Source organism: Anomaloglossus baeobatrachus, chromosome 8 (genome assembly GCF_048569485.1).
Source record: "Anomaloglossus baeobatrachus isolate aAnoBae1 chromosome 8, aAnoBae1.hap1, whole genome shotgun sequence".
Lineage (NCBI taxonomy): Eukaryota > Metazoa > Chordata > Amphibia > Anura > Aromobatidae > Anomaloglossus > Anomaloglossus baeobatrachus.
The window spans coordinates 177,049,332-177,073,034 of NC_134360.1; the positions used below are offsets into that span (position 1 = coordinate 177,049,332).

Sequence of the window (23,703 nt, forward strand, 5' to 3'; positions counted from 1 at the left end):
GTGCGTAAGCCATCCTGTCGACCACCTCTATCCACTGCACACAAGCAGAAACGGCTCCAGTGGGCCAAACGATACATGAAGACTGACTTCCAAACTGTTTTGTTCACCGATGAGTGCCGTGCAACACTCAATGGTCCAGATGGATGGAGTGGAGGATGGCTGGTTGATGAACACCCCATGAAAACACGGCTAAGGCGCCAACAAGGAGGAGGTGGAGTAATGTTTTGGGCTGGAATCATGGGGAGAGAGATTGTCGGCCCCTTTAGGATCCCTGAAGGGGTAAAGATGAACTCCATAATCTATGTGGATTTTCTAAAACAGCACTTCCTGCCATGGTTCAGGAGGAAGAACCGTGCATTCCGCAGCAAGATCATTTTCATGCATGATAATGCACCGTCTCATGCTGCAAATAACACATCTCCATCTCTGGCTGCTATGAGCATAAAAGAGGACAAACTTATGGTGTGGCCACCATCTTCCCCTGACCTCAACCCCATTGAGAACCTCTGGAGCATCATCAAAAGGAGTGTCTATGATGGCAGGAGGCAGTTCACATCAAAGCAACAGCTCTGGGAGGGTATTCTGTCCACATGCAAAACAATTGAAGCACAAACTATCCAAAAACTGACAAATTCAATGGATGATAGAGTTCAGAAACTTCTTTCAAACAATGGGTCCTATGTGCAAATGTAACATCACCTAGAATTAAGTTTTGACTTGAAAACTGTTTGATTTCATTTTGTAATAAGCTGATAATGCTTATAATTTCACAATTGACCATTTTGTTTTTCAAAATTAAAATAAAAAGGTTGAAAATTCTGCTGTGCATAATAATTTGGAACATGCATTTTGAGTGCATTTTGAGTGTTTATTATTTTTAAAAATATACTGTTTTCATAGGCAGTTTGATCAAAAACATTTCAATTATACTCGAATAGTAGATGATTGGAAAATAACAATGACTGCAATTCATAAAGTTAATTTAGGAAAATATGAAAAAATATTTTTTGCATAATAATTTGGAACACAGTGTATATATATGTATATATATATGTAATATATAGACCGTGTTTTACAGAAATAGGACCTCCCCCAAAAATATGCCCTAACAGGGATTTTCAGCATTTTCATACCAAGGCTTAAATATAAGCCCTACACTGAAAATAAACCCTAGTCGTGGTTCAATAATGAAGTGTCCATGCAGATAACAGTTAAACAGTTAAAGTTAAACATACTACAGGACACCCCACAAACATACTCACCAGATGCTGAGAGGGAAGACCTGCAGTGGATCGCATTCCCACACACATCAGATCACACACACAATCACGCATCAGATGGCAAACACTCACCAAATCCAGCGATACTGATTTCTTCTGGCCTGCAGAATCCTGAGACGCAGTGCGGTGGACTGCAAAGACCTGTGGCTGTGGATGGAATACTTAAAGGGCTGCGATGCAAAACCTTCTCCCATCTTTCCTTGCGGCCGGAGGCATTCTGTACCGCCGGATGTGGTGAGTGACTAGTGACTGTGTGTGCGCGATCTGATCGGTGATTGTGTGTGTGTGTGTGTGTGCGATCTGATGTATGTGAGTGTGTGTATGTGTATGAGTGTGTGTGTGCGATCTGATCGGTGAGTGTGTATGTGTATGCGATCTGATGTATGTGAGTGTGTGTATGTGTATGAGTGTGTGTGTGTTTGATCTGATTGTATGAGTGCCGGCCAGAAGCAGGGGAGGACGCCGTGCAGCACACCTGCTAAGAGGGCCCAGTGTAGAAAATGATCCAGCATCCAGATCAGTAGATTAGTTAAAAATCAATTTTCCTTTGTTCCAAACTTCATAAAAGCATAAAATTCTCCATCATGATGAAGAACGCATCCCAAGGCGTGTAAGGTGGACGCATTTCGGAGAAAAAACTAGTCCTTAATCTGAGATCCCATCTTTCCTTGCGGCCGGAGGCATTCTGTACCGCCAGATGTGGTGAGTGACTAGTGACTGTGTGTGCGCGATCTGATCGGTGATTGTGTGTGTGTGTGAGTGTGTGCGATCTGATGTATGTGAGTGTGTGTATGTGTATGAGTGTGTGTGTGCGATCTGATCGGTGAGTGTGTATGTGTATGCGATCTGATGTATGTGAGTGTGTGTATGTGTATGAGTGTGTGTGTTTGATCTGATTGTATGAGTGTCGGCCAGAAGCAGGGGAGGACGCCGTGCAGCATACCTGCTGAGAGGGCCCACCATAGATCACAAGAGGACCTGGGAGCCACGCAGACATTCGGAGTCTGGTAAGTATGAGTCTCCTGGGAAGGGAGGGGGTCTGCTTTTTTGGGGGAAAAAACTTACCCCCAACCATGTTTCTCCATAAATAAGACCTACTCCAAAAATAAGCCCTAGCGCCTTTTTTGTGGGCAAAAAAAAGTATAAGATGTGTTATTTTATTTATTTATTTATTTTAGATAAATAAATTTATTTATTTATTATTTATACGTATTTAATTTTCATACGCTTCTGGATTTATGTGGTATCATACAGATTGTTGTTCTGAAACATGTTATTATAACATTAGGAACTCCAGATACACCATTACATTTTTATACCTCATTCCCTCCCAAAATGACGAGCTAGGGTAAGGGCAGGGATAGTCTATGTAGAGCGGGTGCCAATTGCGTAGGAATATTGTGCGGACCTCTGCGGAAAGGTAGGCTCCCAGTTCAGGGCATGCTAGGGATAGTGCCCCCTCCCCCCCATATATCCTGATAATTTGTGTGTGTTTTTATTACAACATAAATCCAACCTTGATGGACTTTCAACAATATATATTAATACATTTATATTTTATGAGTATTTTTTTGGTACACTTTAAAATTTAACCAAATAATTACACCAGAGTTTTAGAGTTTAGCGTTTTCGGCAGTACAAGGAAATTGCCAAGGAGTAGAAGGCAGAATAAGGACTTCTCACCAAAAACCTGTGCAAATAAAAGTGGTGTAAATCTGTTCCCAATAAGGACAAAAGTTGAAGTGACCTATAGGAAGAGGTATGATGTAAGGCTATGTGCACACAATGACTTTTACACTCAGGTTACCAGCTGAGTTTTTCAAGCAAAAGACGATAAAGAAAACTGTTAACTGGAGAAACAATAAAAGCACAAATAGGGTCTTATCGGAGTGAAAGGTATTAAGACCTAGGTCGATATGCATACCTTGTGTGTAAGTCACAATCACTGCAATAGCATGAAAATGTCCGCAGCAGCCCCACATGGAAGAAGACAATGAAATGGAGGAGAAGGGGTTAATCCACACTGCCATGAAATGAAGAGCTGATGAGACCAGAATCCAGGATGAGTGATTTAATGTCAACGCGTTTCGGAGCTAACAGCACTCAGGACAAATCACAATTGTGATTAACCCCTTCTCCTTCATTTCAGCGTCTTTTTCCTATGGTTTTGGTTTTTACATAGAAATGTATATATTCATTTTTTAGAGGCTTTTCAGGAGGACTCCAACATGGAAACCATGAAAAAGATGTCGTGTGGATATACCCTAAAGATTGGTTTAGATTTTTCACCAATTGGAAGCAATTAAAGGAAACCTGTCAACAGTTTTTGGGCCTATAAACTGCGGCCACCACCAGTAGACTCTTATATACATCATTCTAACATGCTGTATATAAGAGCCCAGGCCGCTGTATAGAACGTAAAAATCACTATATAATACTTACCTAAATGGCTCCGTTCTCCGGGTGCGGTGCCTCCTCTTTAGGCCATCTTTGTCCTCCTTCTCCTGAAGCCAAGGTGCATGACGCGTCCTACGTCATGCAGACACGCCGGCATTGAGGCCCTGCGCAGGCGCACTTTGGTCTGCCCTGAACAGCGCAGATCAAAGTATTGTAGTGTACCTGCGCCGGATCTCAATGCCGGCCTGTGTGCATGACGTAGGACGCATCATGCACCCCGGCTTCAGAAGAAGTAAGACAAAGATGGCCAAAAGAGGAGGTGCTGGTACCGGAGAACAGAGACACCCATCTGACCAGTCTGCACCGTACCGACCCCCTAGGTGAGTATTATAAAGTGATTTTTATGTTCTACACAGCGGCCTGGGCTCTTATATACAGCATGTTAGAATGCTGTATATAAGAGCCCACTGGTGGTGGCCGCAGCTTAAAACTGGTGACAGATTCCCTTTAAAGTTCAGCACCCAATAGCACAGTCCTGTACCATTACAGTACATACAGTATTAAAGCACCACTCCAGTGTTTTGTGTTTTTTTCAATGCTGGAGTGGCGCTTTAAATGTAACTCCCCAGCCCCTGTCCTTATACATTTTGTGTTCGTAACTTCTGATTGGCCAGAAGTTACATCACAAAGTTATCAATGTAAATCTATGAGAGCCACAATGAGTCCAGAACGAGGCTCTCAGAGACTTGTATTAAGTTGTGACCTCCGGCACACTCCATGAAACACTGGGGTAGCCGGCAGACCACAAATCGCCAGAGACCGACTTTAAAAAAATTGAGATGGCGGCATTTAAAGCACCACTCCAGTGAAGAAATAAAACAAGTTGAAGCTTTAAGAAAAGTATCACATTAAATCATATAAGCCAGGCAAAGGGAATATTTGCAAAGAAATATCCACCATCCTATCTTATTCAGCTGTCTCCAGACTTCTGCCAGCAAGACATGGCATCTGAAAATGATATCAAGAGGAACAATATACAGTTAGGTCCAGAAATATTTGGACAGTGACACAAGTTTTGTTATTTTAGCTGCTTACAAAAACATGTTCAGAAATACAATTATATATATAATATGGGCTGAAAGTGCACACTCCCAGCTGCAATATGAGAGTTTTCACATCCAAATCGGAGAAAGGGTTTAGGAATCATAGCTCTGTAATGCATAGCCTCCTCTTTTTCAAGGGACCAAATGTAATTGGACAAGGGACCCTAAGGGCTGCAATTAACTCTGAAGGCGTCTCCCTCGTTATCCTGTAATCAATGAAGTAGTTAAAAGGTCTGGGGTTGATTACAGGTGTGTGGTTTTGCATTTGGAAGCTGTTGCTGTGACCAGACAACATGCGGTCTAAGGAACTCTCAATTGAGGTGAAGCAGAACATCCTGAGGCTGAAAAAAAAGAAAAAATCCATCAGAGAGATAGCAGACATGCTTGGAGTAGCAAAATCAACAGTCGGGTACATTCTGAGAAAAAAGGAATTGACTGGTGAGCTTGGGAACTCAAAAAGGCCTGGGCGTCCACGGATGACAACAGTGGTGGATGATCGCCGCATACTTTCTTTGGTGAAGAAGAACCCGTTCACAACATCAACTGAAGTCCAGAACACTCTCAGTGAAGTAGGTGTATCTGTCTCTAAGTCAACAGTAAAGAGAAGACTCCATGAAAGTAAATACAAAGGGTTCACATCTAGATGCAAACCATTCATCAATTCCAAAAATAGACAGGCCAGAGTTAAATTTGCTGAAAAACACCTCATGAAGCCAGCTCAGTTCTGGAAAAGTATTCTATGGACAGATGAGACAAAGATCAACCTGTACCAGAATGATGGGAAGAAAAAAGTTTGGAGAAGAAAGGGAATGGCACATGATCCAAGGCACACCACATCCTCTGTAAAACATGGTGGAGGCAACGTGATGGCATGGGCATGCATGGCTTTCAATGGCACTGGGTCACTTGTGTTTATTGATGACATAACAGCAGACAAGAGTAGCCGGATGATTTCTGAAGCGTACCGGGATATACTTTCAGCCCAGATTCAGCCAAATGCCGCAAAGTTGATCGGACGGCGCTTCATAGTACAGATGGACAATGACCCCAAGCATACAGCCAAAGCTACCCAGGAGTTCATGAGTGCAAAAAAGTGGAACATTCTGCAATGGCCAAGTCAATCACCAGATCTTAACCCAATTGAGCATGCATTTCACTTGCTCAAATCCAGACTTAAGACAGAAAGACCCACAAACAAGCAAGACCTGAAGGCTGCGGCTGTAAAGGCCTGGCAAAGCATTAAGCAGGAGGAAACCCAGCGTTTGGTGATGTCCATGGGTTCCAGACTTAAGGCAGTGATTGCCTCCAAAGGATTCGCAACAAAATATTGAAAATAAAAATATTTTGCTTGGGTTTGGTTTATTTGTCCAATTACTTTTGACCTTCTAAAATGTGGAGTGTTTGTAAAGAAATGTGTACAATTCCTACAATTTCTATCAGATATTTTTGTTCAAACCTTCAAATTAAACGTTACAATCTGCACTTGAATTCTGTTGTAGAGGTTTCATTTCAAATCCAATGTGGTGGCATGCAGAGCCCAACTCGCGAAAATTGTGTCACTGTCCAAATATTTCTGGACCTAACTGTACATGTTTTAATGTCTGGCAAAAGAGTAAATGATGTAAATTTCGTCTTTTTTAAACAAAAAATTGGATCTGTCACAATATAAAAGCATAAATTGTCTGTTAGGCTACTTTCACACATCAGTTTTCTGTATTCAGGTACAGTCCTTTTTTTTGCCGTATCCAACGTTTCCGGTTTTGTTGTGCAAACCGGAGCAAACCGGACCCACCGGATCCGGTTTTAAGCGGATCCGTTGTGAACGGATCCGGAAAAAAACGGATCCGGTGGGTCCGGTTTGCATCCGTTTTGCATCCGTTATGTCCGTTTTTTTACGGATCCGTTTTTTAAACACTAAACAAACAATTAACGAGTTCCGTATTCTGATTGGCTATTGGGAAAATATAGTATATATACAGTATTTTGAAGCATATATTACAGAATGAAGACAGAGACAATCAGAAACCATGGATGCTATTCTTGCAAATTACACAAAGATCACTGCAGATTTTATATTTGAGGCAAATCGCTTGGCTATCATCGTCAGAGAAAAGGAGCGACAGCGACTGAGGCGTCAGCGACATCGACGCTTTTGGATCCATCCCCTGACTGCCCAGAGACTGACACGTGGGGTGTTTTCAACCCTATACCTGGAGCTCCGTGGAAACCATGAAAAATTCACAAGCTATGTCCGGATGGCAGTGAATAATTTTGACGTCCTCCTTGGCCTTGTTGCGGACAACATCCGTAAAACGGACACCTACAGCCGGTTCTCTATAACACCCGAGGAGCGTTTGCTGGTTACGCTTAGGTAAGTTTTTTTTTTTCGAACTGTATCCTCCTGTAAATTGACTTTTAACTGTAATGTGTTTGCTATTATTTTTTTATAATTATTGTCTTTCCTTTACAGATTCCTTGCAACTGGAGAGTCGCTTTCGTCCCTCCACTACCAGTTTCGACTAGGAATTTCCACCATCTCGGGAATCATTAGAGACACTTGCCAAGCCTTGTGGGATTGCCTCCATGAGGATTTCATCCCCCAGCCCACCAGGGACAGATGGCTTGCAATTGCTGAACAATACTATAACATTTGTCAGTTTCCAAATTGCCTTGGCTCAGTGGACGGCAAACATATAAGAATTGTGAAACCTGCTGCTTCGGGGTCAGAATACTACAATTATAAAAAGTATTTCTCAATTGTCCTAATGGCAATAACGGATGCGGACTACAAATTTATCTCAGTGGACATTGGCGCATATGGGAGATCCAATGACTCGCAGGTCTTTAAAATGTCCCCAATGGGGCGGCGAATCTATGGGAATACTTTTGATTTCCCTCCTGCAAGACCTCTTCCTGGCACATGTGAGCCCCCAATGCCCTTTGTTTTTGTGGCCGACGAAGCCTTTCAACTCTCCCAACATCTATTGAAGCCATATGCAAGCCGTGGATTGACGCAAACACAAAAAATATATAATTACAGATTATCCAGAGCCAGAAGAATGGTGGAATGCTCCTTTGGGATACTAACCAGCAAATGGCGAGTGTTGTTAACAGCCATTAATTTAAACATTGAAACTGTTGATGAAATAGTGAAAGCATGTGTGGTACTGCACAATTTTGTTTTAACAAAGGAACCTTTGTCCTTGGATGACCAGAGTTTGGAATCCACCTCTTTGACTGACTACACCAGTCCTGGATTTAGGAGTAGTGTTGCCTGTTCAACAATCCGTGACAAATATGCTGACTATTTTGTGTCCCCAGAAGGTAGAGTAGATTGGCAAGATCAAATGGTATAAGATTTTTGTTTAGTTTTATAACAAATAAACATAGTTAAAAATAAATTAAAAAATATCTTGTTAACCTTGTTAATTTTAATCTTTCACTCGCTTTAAAAATTTGTAATTTTTACACCGTCAAATTACAACATGTTATGTTTTTGTATTACCTTTATTATTAACTTAACTTGCAAAATAATATTACCCCCCAAAAAAAACAAGAACAAATAAATACTTTTCAACAAAAAACTTTTATTTTTATTACATACATAAATTATAAATTGGTATATCTTGGGCTTGGGGTGGAGATAGTACTGGAGGGGCTGACAGGTGGGAACACACGCACAGTTGGAGTATTGAGGGTGGAAAGTGGTGTTGGTGGTGGTGGTGGGGAAGTAACAGAAGGTGAAGGTGTGGTTGAGAAACCAAGAGGGAAACCAGGAGATGGGATGGGATTTGGTAAGGATTGAGGGGTGGAGTGGAGGGATTGGGAGACAGAAGAGGTGGCGGGTGAATTAGTGGCTTGAGTTGGGGTCATGATGGGTGTGGAAGGCGAGATGTGGTAGTGGGAAGGAAGTGTAGGGGCAGATGTGGTTGGGAGCTGGTACTGGGCCGCAGGCTGGTACTGGTCTGCAGGCTGGTACTGGGCAGCAGGCTGGTACTGGGCAGCAGGCTGGTACTGGGCAGCAGGGGGAGTAGGGACAATGGCTGGAGGGGGGGCAGGTGCTGGAGGAGGGGTGGGTGGAGGTGGTTGGGAGGAAACCTGCGCCAGAGCCTGCCGTGTGGCTTGCATTACATGCATCTGCTGGTCAGGAGATAGCTTTTCCATGCGCTCTAGTACGGCTTGAAAAAAACAATGATTGGGTGATTTACTTGCATCTAAATGCAGCCTGTCCAGACGCGTGCACAATTCGTGTGTATTTTTTTCCATATTGGCATTTATGAAGCTAAAAGATGAACGATTTTGTTCGGCTAATAATTGAATGGCGTTCTGGAAGGCTGCATTTAGATGCAAGAACTCGGGCGCATAGCTCTTTTCCTGACCCCTATGACGCTGACGCCCAGAACCCAAAGGTGTTCTACTGAGGGCAGCAGTGTCAGAGGGGTGGGGTAGGGGAAAAGCTATCTCATCACCAGCAGCTTCAGGTAATGAAGTCTCACGTGAAGCTCCAGTGCAGGTGGATGGGACAGATGTCGATGGAAGGGAAGGTTCAGATGGGTGGGGTCTGTGCCTGTGTTCCCCAGTGGCGGACTGTTCAGGGATCGCTCCTGTCGGGTTCGATGCAGGCTCCTGAGTGCTGCAGACGGTGCTGGTAAAAAGAGGAAAAACAAAACAATAATTAATTTAATTGCTATACAGTGCCACTGAATAAAAAAAAAAAGGCAAAAAAAAACAGACATAAAATATTATACTTTGTACATATTGTGTGGAATATTTACCTTCTGCACACCATAGTTGTCCGGAGGAACGACAACGCTCTAAAGTAACGGTACTTCGATCTGCGTCCTCCGGATCCACTCGGGGCCTGCATCTCTTGATTCAACTCCTTTTTGAAGCGATCCCTGATAGACCGCCACCGCTTCTGAAGTTTGTGTGAAGCCCCGCAGGTGGTGTGTCGGTGTCGGTGCGTTACCTTCAGGGACTCCACGTTGCTGGATCTCCGTCACTGGTAGGGAATCTTCAGTTTTGATCGTGACGCCACTCTCAGATTTGCGGTCAGAGGGGACCGCCACTGCAGGTTAGGGGACGCCTGGGGCTGATGGTGGGTGCAGTCGGGTGTAGTAGCCTCCTGAGAGTGAGGCAAGCCCCAGGGCCCTTTGTAAAGCTGTAGTACCACAAGTCGCAGAATGACCACACACAGGCAGAGTGTCTTTCAGGGTTTTTACTCACTTCAGGTGGCAGGGTGAGTAACCCGGGCGTAGCTGGGATGAACCAGGTGGGAACCAGGTATCCTTCCGGCTGACTGTATGAGGGTGACTACAAACTCGCCTTCCTTAGCCCTTGGTGGTTTGGGGTGACCCCGACTTTGAGTCCCTATGGGGGTCACCCAGGGAAGATGCTCCAAGCCTCTCTCCCCTTCTTGTTTTGCCGTGTGCTTGTTCCCCGGGCCAGGCCACTCCAGCCTCTTGCCTCCTGTGACCTATGGGCCCTACTTGCGGTTACGTGGCTGCGGCTTTTGGTTGTTGTGGTGTGGGCTGTAAGAGCCCCACACCGGCAGGTTTAGCAGGGAAAGGTGAATCTATCCTCGCTTCGGGATCTGCCGCCCGGTTGGGCCTGGTGCTCTCTAGAAGTCTCCGTACTTCCCACTCCGTGCACTCTCTAGCTGAAGCTGGCTTTCAGGCAGCACTTCTAGTTGACCGTTCTCCCCCGTCTGTAGTCACTGCGCGGGCGCTGTTAGACAGCATCAGCCCCACAGGTCTGCTCCTCACTGAGCCCTCTGGAGTTCTGCTCTAACCGACTCACTGGTGGGTTTTTCCATCTCTGCTCTTTCTGCTGACATCTCCTCAGTCCGAGCTCCCAGCTCTAACTAACTCCTCCTATCTCTCTTTCCTTCCCCACTTGTGTCTGCCTACGCCACCTAGCAACCAGACTCTCCACCACACCCCTTGAGAGGAGATGGAGGCTCTCGCCCCCTCCACTATTCCAGTGAAGGCGTAGGCTCTGCCCCCTCCTGGGATCCCCAGGGGTCCTCTCTTAGGTACATGCGTGAGACCTGATCACTATGCGCCTGTGTTCCACACCCCTATCAGCCATCTGGATTACCTGTATTGTACTGTCCCCAGCATGGGTGCAGTACTCAGTGGTGCCTGACCAGGTCAGGGGCGCCACATTCCCCCTTAGTTATCACCAGCACGTCCTCGGGCTGCAAGACAACATTTTAAAATGCATAAAACATTAAAACATGTAAAACATTTAAAAGCACCAGGTATTAGACATCACCACCCTCCACCCACAAGTCCGTTAACCCACCCAAAACCCTCTCACGTTGGCCGCGGCTTCAGCCACTTCTGGCAGGATGTAGAGGCGGCTTACATGGGCTGGTGGTTTTCAGGGTATACCTGGCCTGGTGGATCCGCGCCGTCAGCCTCTTCTGGCAGGATGCAGAGGCGGCCTCCACAGTTGGTGCTGGCCAGGTACCCTCTTTGTGGTGGTGAGCCAAGGCCCCATAAACAGGCGTGCTCTCTGGTCGCAGGTGAGCCAAGGCCCTTTTCTACGGACGGGCCCCCCTGGTTGCAGACGAGCCAAGCCCCTAAACAGGCTGGCCCTGGTGGTGGTGCCACTGGTGTAACTATTTACACTGCGAGAGTTTGTGGCTATAGCAAGTTCATAGCCTTAAGTTTATTTCTCACAACAGTTTTTGTGGGCACATTCTTGAACTTTAAAACGTTGCAAACAAAACTTTCAAAACTTTAACTTCTGTACTTCTTTTCTGTACTTTACTTTACTCCTCTTTTTCACTAGGGCGAGGGCACGTTGGGCACTGGCACCTGTGACTTTCTTGCTCTTTGTCTCTTTCTTCATCTGTAGGATCTTTATCTTTCCGTTCTTGGTCTTCATCTGTTTCTACATCTGGTTCTTTATCTCTATCTTGTCTTTCTTGTCTTTCTTGTCTTTCTTGTTGCAGGGGATGGCTGTAAGGTTTGTTGGGACATAAGGTTACATCAAGTGCGTACAATCCCCTTTCACCTTGGTGCATGGTAAACTGTACCAAATCTCCCATTTTCAGATTTCTGCAAGGGTGTCCTCTTGGCAGATGAGCGTTCACATCTCTGCGGTTTACAAATATCCCTTCTTTTATTCCTGGTGCTACGATAAATCCATAGCCACTTCTCAGATTAAAGTCTTCCACTATGCCATAACACAGGGGTCCTCTGGCCTGGGCTTTGGACTCTCTTAACATACGCTTCTCCTTTAGGTCTCTGGCGGTGACTGCTCTCTGTTCAGGAGACTGTGGTGCTGGAGCAAACTGTGTTCTTCTGCGCCATGTCTTGCGGGCTGGGTCCATGCCTGTGGGCTCCCAGGTGAAGCTCTTAGGCAGCTCTTCTTCTGCAGAGGGGGTCAGGTCCTCCTCATCCCAGCGGGAGTATGGCAGCATTTCTGGCTCTGAGTAGGAGTCTGCTGCGGCTGGCGTCGGAGTTAGCCCTTCTGCCTCCTGGCCTCCTCTCCCCCTTAGTTCTTCCTGGCACTCCTCTGATGGCAGGACTGGGGATGGACTTTCTCCTGCTGGCCCAGGCGGGGGACTCTCTGGTGTAGCTGCAGGGGTTACCTGAATCTCCTCAGGGGTGCATGGGGGCGCAGGTACAGATCCACCAACCACTGGGGAAACTTGGCCTCCATGTCAGCCCTCATCTGCCAGTATTCTTCCTCCAGCGTGGGCTTCCTATCAGAGACCTCCGGGGACTGGGGAGCAGTGTCAGCTCTGGCCTTACAGGCCGGGGTAAATGCTGAGGTAGTCTTTCCTTGGCGGGCCGCGCCTGGCATGGCGGCGGCCTGGTCTTGGCGGGCCGCGCCTATCATGGCGGCGGCCTGGTCTTGGCGGGCCGAGCAGGGCATCGCTGCGGCGGCCTGGTCTTGGCGGGCCGCGCCTATCATGGCGGCGGCCTGGTCTGTGCGGGCCGGGCAGGGCATCGCTGCGGCGGCCTGGTCTTGGCGGGCCGCGCCTATCATGGCGGCGGCCTGGTCTGTGCGGGCCGGGCAGGGCATCGCTGCGGCGGCCTGGTCTTGGCGGGCCGAGCAGGGCATCGCTGCGGCGGCCGGGGCTTGGCGGGCCGCGCCTATCATGGCGGCGGCCTGGTCTGTGCGGGCCGGGCAGGGCATCGCTGCGGCGGCCTGGTCTTGGCGGGCCGAGCAGGGCATCGCTGCGGCGGCCTGGTCTTGGCGGGCCGAGCAGGGCATCGCTGCGGCGGCCGGGGCTTGGCGGGCCGCACCTGGCGTGGCTGCGGCCTGCTTCAGCGTCGCCGCACCGGACGCCTCTTCAGGGACCGCGGACGTGGCAGCAGGGGTCGGGGCACTTGCGCGGGCCGGGGCATCATTCGACTCACCCGTTGTTGGTAGCACTGGGGTCTGCGTCGTCGCCGTCCCGCCTGGCACCCGGCATGCAGCTCTCCCTTCATAGGCCCGAACCGCCGCGGTCAGCTCCTGCAGTTCCATCCGTTCCTCCCGAATCTGCTCCACGACCCGGGTCTCCAGCCGGTTGCAAAACTGGGCCAGCTCTCGGTACCACCAGGCAGCGGAGCCTGGTTCTGGGTTCCTGCGGTCAGACGCCATTCCTTCTGCGCCGTCTTCTGCACGGTCTCCCAGTAGTGGACTCGTCGCTGCCTCCAGTAGTAAGCTGTCCAGCTTCTGCTCTGCCTCTTTCAGCAGCTCCTCTCCCAGCAGCAGGCTTGTGGCTTCCTTTCCTTCCCGCCGTCTCTCGACGCTTCCACTCTCATAGCTGGCAAGGTCAGAACTCTCCAGGGGATCTCTGGGTAGCCACACCTCTTCGTGGGCGGTAACTTCTTCCAGCGCGGGCTGCTGTTGTTTTTCAGCGCGCTTTTCATGGTGGCAATATGGCGGCGCTTCCAATTTTTCAAGCGGACCGCCCAGGCACATGGTCACCTGTCTCAACAGGTCTAGTCCTTATCCTGTTCGTGACGCCAGATGTGAAGCCCCGCAGGTGGTGTGTCGGTGTCGGTGCGTTACCTTCAGGGACTCCACGTTGCTGGATCTCCGTCACTGGTAGGGAATCTTCAGTTTTGATCGTGACGCCACTCTCAGATTTGCGGTCAGAGGGGACCGCCACTGCAGGTTAGGGGACGCCTGGGGCTGATGGTGGGTGCAGTCGGGTGTAGTAGCCTCCTGAGAGTGAGGCAAGCCCCAGGGCCCTTTGTAAAGCTGTAGTACCACAAGTCGCAGAATGACCACACACAGGCAGAGTGTCTTTCAGGGTTTTTACTCACTTCAGGTGGCAGGGTGAGTAACCCGGGCGTAGCTGGGATGAACCAGGTGGGAACCAGGTATCCTTCCGGCTGACTGTATGAGGGTGACTACAAACTCGCCTTCCTTAGCCCTTGGTGGTTTGGGGTGACCCCGACTTTGAGTCCCTATGGGGGTCACCCAGGGAAGATGCTCCAAGCCTCTCTCCCCTTCTTGTTTTGCCGTGTGCTTGTTCCCCGGGCCAGGCCACTCCAGCCTCTTGCCTCCTGTGACCTATGGGCCCTACTTGCGGTTACGTGGCTGCGGCTTTTGGTTGTTGTGGTGTGGGCTGTAAGAGCCCCACACCGGCAGGTTTAGCAGGGAAAGGTGAATCTATCCTCGCTTCGGGATCTGCCGCCCGGTTGGGCCTGGTGCTCTCTAGAAGTCTCCGTACTTCCCACTCCGTGCACTCTCTAGCTGAAGCTGGCTTTCAGGCAGCACTTCTAGTTGACCGTTCTCCCCCGTCTGTAGTCACTGCGCGGGCGCTGTTAGACAGCATCAGCCCCACAGGTCTGCTCCTCACTGAGCCCTCTGGAGTTCTGCTCTAACCGACTCACTGGTGGGTTTTTCCATCTCTGCTCTTTCTGCTGACATCTCCTCAGTCCGAGCTCCCAGCTCTAACTAACTCCTCCTATCTCTCTTTCCTTCCCCACTTGTGTCTGCCTACGCCACCTAGCAACCAGACTCTCCACCACACCCCTTGAGAGGAGATGGAGGCTCTCGCCCCCTCCACTATTCCAGTGAAGGCGTAGGCTCTGCCCCCTCCTGGGATCCCCAGGGGTCCTCTCTTAGGTACATGCGTGAGACCTGATCACTATGCGCCTGTGTTCCACACCCCTATCAGCCATCTGGATTACCTGTATTGTACTGTCCCCAGCATGGGTGCAGTACTCAGTGGTGCCTGACCAGGTCAGGGGCGCCACATTTGTCACCTGAAAGTGGAAAGCACAAAGTGGTTAGTATACAACACATTACATCCTGCAGCATAACCTACTGAACTGTGAATACTTACGCTGTTTCTTCTGGCCACGAGAATTGAGCTCCCCCCAACCTTCTACCGCTGCGTGGCATACCTCGTCCCAGAGTCGACGGGTTACGATCGAATCAGCGTGGCGGCGGTCAGCCATGTTCCACAGCGGCTCCCTCTCTCTAACTTCATCGATGAGGAGGTCGATGTTGATAAATCCGGCCTCCTCACCGTCAGAATCGGGAGCACGCTGTGATGCCTGTTCAAAGAAACAAAAAAGAAATTAAAAAAAAAAAAAAATTATACCTAAATTCACACAGACATGAAAAAAAAAAAAAAAATTAAAAAAAAACTTACACTAAGACCACCGCCACCTCGACGACGACCCTGGGACGGTCTTGGGGGAGCTCTATCGTGAGCCCTAGAAGTTGAAGCCTTTAGTGAAGGAAAAAAAAAACCATTATTTACTTATGTGTTTGGTGTGCTGTGGTAAACAATTCCTGTATGAAACTTACACTCTGACCGCCCGCTCCGTGTATTTCTCCACCCCTTCCGTCATCTTCTGGCAGCATCTCCTGTGATGTTTCGGCCACCTATGTAAATGTCGTTTATTTAAAAAATTTTTTTTTTTTTTTAAAAAAAACACCCTAAAAAAAAATATATACCTCAGTTTGTGAACCGGAGGGCGGGCTACCAGAAGACGACATATCTTTTTCTATAACAGGCCTCGCACAGCAAATGGCTTGACAAAACTGTGCCCGCAACACTGCACCTGTAAAAAAAGAAAAAACAATGTCTAAGTACATGTACGCAGCTCACAACAGTGATCTGTGGACAGTACTGTGGACATTACCTCAGGGACACTCTCCGCCACAACAATTGAAGACTGGCACCGAACCAAACTGGCACAGCAAATGGCTTGACAAAACTGTGCCCGCAACACTGCACCTGTAAAAAAAGAAAAAACAATGTCTAAGTACATGTACGCAGCTCACAACAGTGATCTGTGGACAGTACTGTGGACATTACCTCAGGGACACTCTCCGCCACAACAATTGAAGACTGGCACCGAACCAAACTGGCACAGCAAATGGCTTGACAAAACTGTGCCCGCAACACTGCACCTGTAAAAAAAAGAAAAAACAATGTCTAAGTACATGTACGCAGCTCACAACAGTGATCTGTGGACAGTACTGTGGACATTACCTCAGGGACACTCTCCGCCACAACAATTGAAGACTGGCACCGAACCAAACTGGCACAGCAAATGGCTTGACAAAACTGTGCCCGCAACACTGCACCTGTAAAAAAAGAAAAAACAATGTCTAAGTACATGTACGCAGCTCACAACAGTGATCTGTGGACAGTACTGTGGACATTACCTCAGGGACACTCTCCGCCACAACAATTGAAGACTGGCACCGAACCAAACTGGCACAGCAAATGGCTTGACAAAACTGTGCCCGCAACACTGCACCTGTAAAAAAAGAAAAAACAATGTCTAAGTACATGTACGCAGCTCACAACAGTGATCTGTGGACAGTACTGTGGACATTACCTCAGGGACACTCTCCGCCACAACAATTGAAGACTGGCACCGAACCAAACTGGCACAGCAAATGGCTTGACAAAACTGTGCCCGCAACACTGCACCTGTAAAAAAAGAAAAAACAATGTCTAAGTACATGTACGCAGCTCACAACAGTGATCTGTGGACAGTACTGTGGACATTACCTCAGGGACACTCTCCGCCACAACAATTGAAGACTGGCACCGAACCAAACTGGCACAGCAAATGGCTTGACAAAACTGTGCCCGCAACACTGCACCTGTAAAAAAAGAAAAAACAATGTCTAAGTACATGTACGCAGCTCACAACAGTGATCTGTGGACAGTACTGTGGACATTACCTCAGGGACACTCTCCGCCACAACAATTGAAGACTGGCACCGAACCAAACTGGCACAGCAAATGGCTTGACAAAACTGTGCCCGCAACACTGCACCTGTAAAAAAAGAAAAAACAATGTCTAAGTACATGTACGCAGCTCACAACAGTGATCTGTGGACAGTACTGTGGACATTACCTCAGGGACACTCTCCGCCACAACAATTGAAGACTGGCACCGAACCAAACTGGCACTGCAAATGGCTTGACAAAACTGTGCCCGCAACACTGCACCTGTAAAAAAAGAAAAAACAATGTCTAAGTACATGTACGCAGCTCACAACAGTGATCTGTGGACAGTACTGTGGACATTACCTCAGGGACACTCTCCGCCACAACAATTGAAGACTGGCACCGAACCAAACTGGCACAGCAAATGGCTTGACAAAACTGTGCCCGCAACACTGCACCTGTAAAAAAAGAAAAAACAATGTCTAAGTACATGTACGCAGCTCACAACAGTGATCTGTGGACAGTACTGTGGACATTACCTCAGGGACACTCTCCGCCACAACAATTGAAGACTGGCACCGAACCAAACTGGCACAGCAAATGGCTTGACAAAACTGTGCCCGCAACACTGCACCTGTAAAAAAAGAAAAAACAATGTCTAAGTACATGTACGCAGCTCACAACAGTGATCTGTGGACAGTACTGTGGACATTACCTCAGGGACACTCTCCGCCACAACAATTGAAGACTGGCACCGAACCAAACTGGCACAGCAAATGGCTTGACAAAACTGTGCCCGCAACACTGCACCTGTAAAAAAAGAAAAAACAATGTCTAAGTACATGTACGCAGCTCACAACAGTGATCTGTGGACAGTACTGTGGACATTACCTCAGGGACACTCTCCGCCACAACAATTGAAGACTGGCACCGAACCAAACTGGCACAGCAAATGGCTTGACAAAACTGTGCCCGCAACACTGCACCTGTAAAAAAAGAAAAAACAATGTCTAAGTACATGTACGCAGCTCACAACAGTGATCTGTGGACAGTACTGTGGACATTACCTCAGGGACACTCTCCGCCACAACAATTGAAGACTGGCACCGAACCAAACTGGCACTGCAAATGGCTTGACAAAACTGTGCCCGCAACACTGCACCTGTAAAAAAAGAAAAAACAATGTCTAAGTACATGTACGCAGCTCACAACAGTGATCTGTGGACAGTACTGTGGACATTACCTCAGGGACACTCTCCGCCACAACAATTGAAGACTGGCACCGAACCAAACTGGCACTGCAAATGGCTTGACAAAACTGTGCCCGCAACACTGCACCTGTAAAAAAAGAAAAAACAATGTCTAAGTACATGTACGCAGCTCACAACAGTGATCTGTGGACAGTACTGTGGACATTACCTCAGGGACACTCTCCGCCACAACAATTGAAGACTGGCACCGAACCAAACTGGCACTGCAAATGGCTTGACAAAACTGTGCCCGCAACACTGCACCTGTAAAAAAAGAAAAAACAATGTCTAAGTACATGTACGCAGCTCACAACAGTGATCTGTGGACAGTACTGTGGACATTACCTCAGGGACACTCTCCGCCACAACAATTGAAGACTGGCACCGAACCAAACTGGCACTGCAAATGGCTTGACAAAACTGTGCCCGCAACACTGCACCTGTAAAAAAAGAAAAAACAATGTCTAAGTACATGTACGCAGCTCACAACAGTGATCTGTGGACAGTACTGTGGACATACCTCTTCCCTGGAGCACTGGACTGGAGGACAGCAGAAGTTGAAGTCAGGAACCAACGGCAGGAGGTGTGTAGAATGTGCTGGATCCTTTTATAAGTTTTGTGATGATGAAAAAAAAAAAATTTGCGCATGCTCTGTTTACCAAACCGGATGCGGTCACCGCATCCGGTTTAAACCGCATTGCGCCGGATCCGGCATGCATAGACAACCATTCTATACAATGCCGCATTGTACCGGATCCGGCAGAATGCGGTTTTTTTAAGGGGCAAAAAAACGTTACATGATACGTTCTATCCGGCCGCCGGATTTAATTATTTTGCCGCATCCGGAAAAAACCGGATGCACCGCAAAGCCATCAGGTACAATCCGGTTACAATGCAAGTCTAGGGGGATAAACCGGATGCGATACCGGATCCGTTTTATCCTTTTTTTTCCGGATTGTACCTGATGGCAAAAAACTGATGTGTGAAAGTAGCCTTAGGCCTGATGAGGCTAGTGTAGTTACTATAAATCCACGACATATTGGCTGTAGTAACCTTTTTTAAAGTTAGCCACCTGATATAATTTTGTGATATGGACTGGGCTCATAAAATTAAATTCTCAATTCTAATTCAGGATCATACATTTATTGTTACATGGATGTTGAGAGTAAGTACAGCAGCCCTTTCAGGTCTAAAAGAACTAATAAAAAATGTAAGCTGTGTATTGTGATATTCAGTGACAGATTTGCCTTAATAAGGGTCAGAGCTCAGTTCTCCTTTTCGGAAGGAATGAGGCCTGTATTGCCATCTAGAAGAAATTGGCTTCCTGAATGTGTATTTTCAAAGCCACGGGGGACGGCAATAAGACGCTGCCAGACACCAATAACTCTACAAAGAATTAGGGATGTTAAAAAGCAACATGCTGCTCCTTGGGGGTAGTGGGGCTACTCACATATACATTCACATTGCAGAATTTGCTGTCACTTATCTAATGTTTACGTCAAGTATAATTTAGCCATACATTACAGGACAATATATAAATACAGAAAAGGGCACTTTAACGGAAGACGGTGGATTTTTATCAGTTGCGTTAAAGGTTCCATGGTGAAACACTACAATGTTTTACGATGGCAAGGATTATATACACTGCTGAAATGTAAAAACAAAACTTCATAGATGCAATACCAAACTTTCTTTAAATTTACGGAATTTGTATGTTTTAGGTTACAGACATATAGTGTCCAGATTTATACCAGTACATAGTGAATTACTATTAGTACATACTGTAAGGTATGCAGAATTTTTGTTATTTAAATTATTTTCATACCCAATGATTCTTATTTTTCCTTAGGACTTGATTTAAAAAAAAAACAACAAAAAAAACACTTCTATTTTTTAATAGATTTTGCACAAAACACATGTGAGATCTCATACAAGCGAGGTGAACAAACAAAATCTTTATATTTTTGCCAAATTGTACACAATCTAATATATAAAGCTAAGTGTGTGTGTGTGTGTGTGTGTGTGTGTGTGTGTGTGTGTGCGTGTGTGTGTGTGTATGTCCGCTAAAGCAATACACACCGCCGCATTTACAATCACAATATTTTGCACAGACACCTAAATTGACTCAGGGAACATCATAGACCAGTCATGGCGAACCTTTTACAGGCCGAGTGCCCGAACTGTAGCCCTAAAACCATTTTTTTTTTCGAAGTGCCAACCAATCCTATAATGTAAATAGTTGATTTTAACCTTACCTTTGCCGTCTTCTCTTCTACTCAGCAGGGGGCATCACGCTCATGCATGTTACCACACATTGAAGCTGAGCCCCTGCCCTTTCCAGACACAGCAGTAGCATTGATCTTTCTGGAAAAAATTGCAGCATATTAGACAGATTTTAGCCTGGAATGCAATCAGATGTCACCCTGTAATCCACATCTACATTTCAAAGTTTGAACATCTTGAAATCCCATAAAGACGTATGAGTGGCTCCCCTCCCCTTTCATTGTGTAGTTCTGTCCCCCTTCCTGGCCACTTCCTGGTAAACATGTCCCCCATCCTGATATATATTTCCTACATTCTGGTATATTTATCCACATCATGGCCCCATCCTGGTAAATGTACCCCATCCCAGCATATTCCCCATCCTGGTAAATGTACCCCATTCCTGGTAAATGTACCCAATCCTGGTAAATGTACCCCATCATTGTAAATGTATCCCATCCTGGCATGTTCCCCCATGCTGTTAAATGACCTCATCCTGGTAAATGTACCTCATCCAGGCATGTTCCCTTATCCTGATAAATGTCCCTTTCCTGGTAAATGTACCCCATCCTGGCATTTTTCCTCATCCTGGCATGTTCATGTACCCCCATCCTGGCATGTTTCCCCTCATCCTTTCATGTTTCCCCCCATTCTGGTAAATGTATCCCCCCATCCTGGTAAATGTACCCCTTCCTGGCATGTTTCCCTTCCTGCTAAATGTACCCCATCCTGGCATGTTTTCCCCCATCCTTGCATGTTTCCCCCATCCTTGCAGTCATGTTTCCACCCATGCTCACAGTCATGTTTCCCCCATCCTTGCAGTCATGTTTACCCCCATCCTTGCAGCCATATTTCCTCCATCCTTGCATATTTCCCCCATCCTTGCAGCCATGTTTCCCCCATCTTTGCATCTTGCATCTTTGCATAGATCTGGTGAATAAGGTGGGTGGTCAACCTGCTGGAAGCCCAGCCAGTTGTGCCTTGTTCTGTAGGAACAAGATTCATTTGGACAGCTTGCCGCGCCTATTGGCCTTCAGAGCTGTCTTCAATTGGTCCAAAAGTTCAATGTAATACCTTGCATTGATGATGGAACCCTTTTGAAGGTAGTCCACTAGCAGCACTCCCTCCTTATCCCAGAACACTGACGCCATCACATTAGTGGCTGATTTTTGCACCCTGAGCTTCTTTGGATGAGGAGAACCACTGTGCCTCCACTCTTTTGACTGTTCCTTGGTTTCAGGGTCAAACAAATAAATCCAGGTCTCATACATAGTGACCAGTCGATCCAGGAATTTCTTATCAGTCCGGAAACGCTGACAAATGGACCTGGAAGTTTTCATTCGCATGCTTCTCTGATCTGTTGTCAAACATTTGGGGACCCACTTTGCAGAAGCTTCCTCATGTCCAAATGTTGGCACAGCATCGACGATCTCCAGAACAACAACCACGGATGTCCAGGATGCTCCTCATCATTGGTCCTGAAGTGGCCCGTTTTAAATTTGGCAACCCAGTTCTTAACTGTGGAATATGAAGGGCATTGATCCCCCAATGTCTGCGATATATCACCATGAATATACTTCGAGGACTTTCCTTGCAGAAACAAGAATTTTATCACTCCTCTGCCCTCAGTTGCTGTGAATATCGCATTAGACGCCGCCATTTTGTTTTCCCGCGTGCGCAGAACACTGTTGCCGCAAGCAACAAACATAAAATTTTGAAAATATATATTCGACACATAAGGCTTTATGTGATGTAACATTCGTTATCATAGAAACAAAAAAAGATAGCAAGGCCAAAGACTTATCAGCAGCCCCTCGTATATTGGTGACAACACCATATTTCTTGCACAGATTAATCAGTGTTTCTCTATGATATTGTTCATTGCAACTGCGGGAAAGTAAAGAAAAATGTGGGGTCTCCAGAATATACCCAATGGGGTCAAGCAAAACCAGGGGCAAATAGTATTGCGCCAAATGCTGAATTTTTATAAGGACATGGTATTTCTGTATGTTATATAATACAACTAATAAGTGGAAAACTACTGTACTTTGTGAGAGTTTAGCTTTGCATGGTTATGTTTTAGCAGCTCTAAACATAACACCTCTGAATATACTAATCCGTACCAACAAAAGCAAATAAAGCTACTCATACCCATCAATAAGGGCACCAAGAGATTTACAGTTTAAGTGGAAAACTAACCTTAATAAACAACATCTCAAACAGTTGGTATGCGGTTATTGGTTTTTCTCAGCTTATAATTCTAATAGCTATAAAATTTGACCGATGAACTCTGCTGCCAGGTCAATAGGAAATCCAGCTCTCATTGATTTCTTACTGGCCTGGAAGAGGCATAGGTGATAAGAATAAATGGCCCAGCACTACAGTATGCACAGGGTAAGGCCTCTTTCACACATCCGTGTCTCTGGTACGTGTTTGGCCCGTTTCCTCACGTGCCGGAGACACCGGCACACGTAAACCCATTAAAATCAATGGGTCTGCGCTCACGTGCGTGTTCTGCCATGGACCGTGTGTACGTGTGGAGCATACGTGTGTCCATGCGCTCCACACGTAGACACGTCCGTTTTTCTTCGGCATCACGAGTGTCACACGGAACGCAAACGGACCACACGGAGGTGTTCCGTGTGACACGCGCCGGAGAAAACACACGTGTTTGAGAAAAAATAAAAAACTTTACTCACCTTCTCCTGCCCTGCTGTCTCTGCCACTGCTGTCACTTGCTTCTGACCGCCGCTCATTATGCTCTTCGCATATTCACTTCACTGCGCCAAGAAGCAGCAGCAGCGGGGAGTCTGCAGGACCAGAGACCGAAGATCAGCACCACGGACAGTGACGCCAGGGACAGGTGAGCAGAAAGTTTCCGTTCTCCATGTGTTATCGCGGATAAAACACGGAGAACACACGTGTGCCATAAACACGGCTCACGCAGGGCAATACGCACCTTTAACGCGTCCGTGAAAAACGTGCGTGATTTTCACGAACGTGTGAAAGAGGCCTAAGGCAAGATCTTAAGAACTAATAAGAAGGGAGGTTGAACTAGATGGACCTAGGTCTTTTTTCAACCTATATAACTACGGTATGTAACTACAATGTAACTAAACTATTACAGATCATACAATATATATTTTTCTCAGATCGACTCGAAATGCATCAGAAAAACTCTGCTGTACCTTCTATATTTTAATACATATAAAATAAAGGTTATTGGATTGTAAATCACCATGCTCTGGACTTCA

At 46.7% G+C, this 23,703-nt stretch overlaps 1 protein-coding gene and 1 long non-coding RNA gene across 2 annotated transcripts in view; both read right to left on the bottom strand.

The window, feature by feature from the left end:
• Positions 1-23,703, bottom strand: part of DNM3 (dynamin 3) — a 576,617-nt gene that overhangs the window by 429,740 nt on the left and 123,174 nt on the right. The window lies entirely within an intron of this gene.
• LOC142249363 (uncharacterized) lies at positions 15,010-15,804 on the bottom strand. Its single transcript, XR_012725041.1, has 4 exons — positions 15,704-15,804; positions 15,554-15,631; positions 15,396-15,473; positions 15,010-15,297 (listed from the first exon to the last, which is right to left on the bottom strand). It is a non-coding gene; the product is annotated as an uncharacterized LOC142249363 (long non-coding RNA).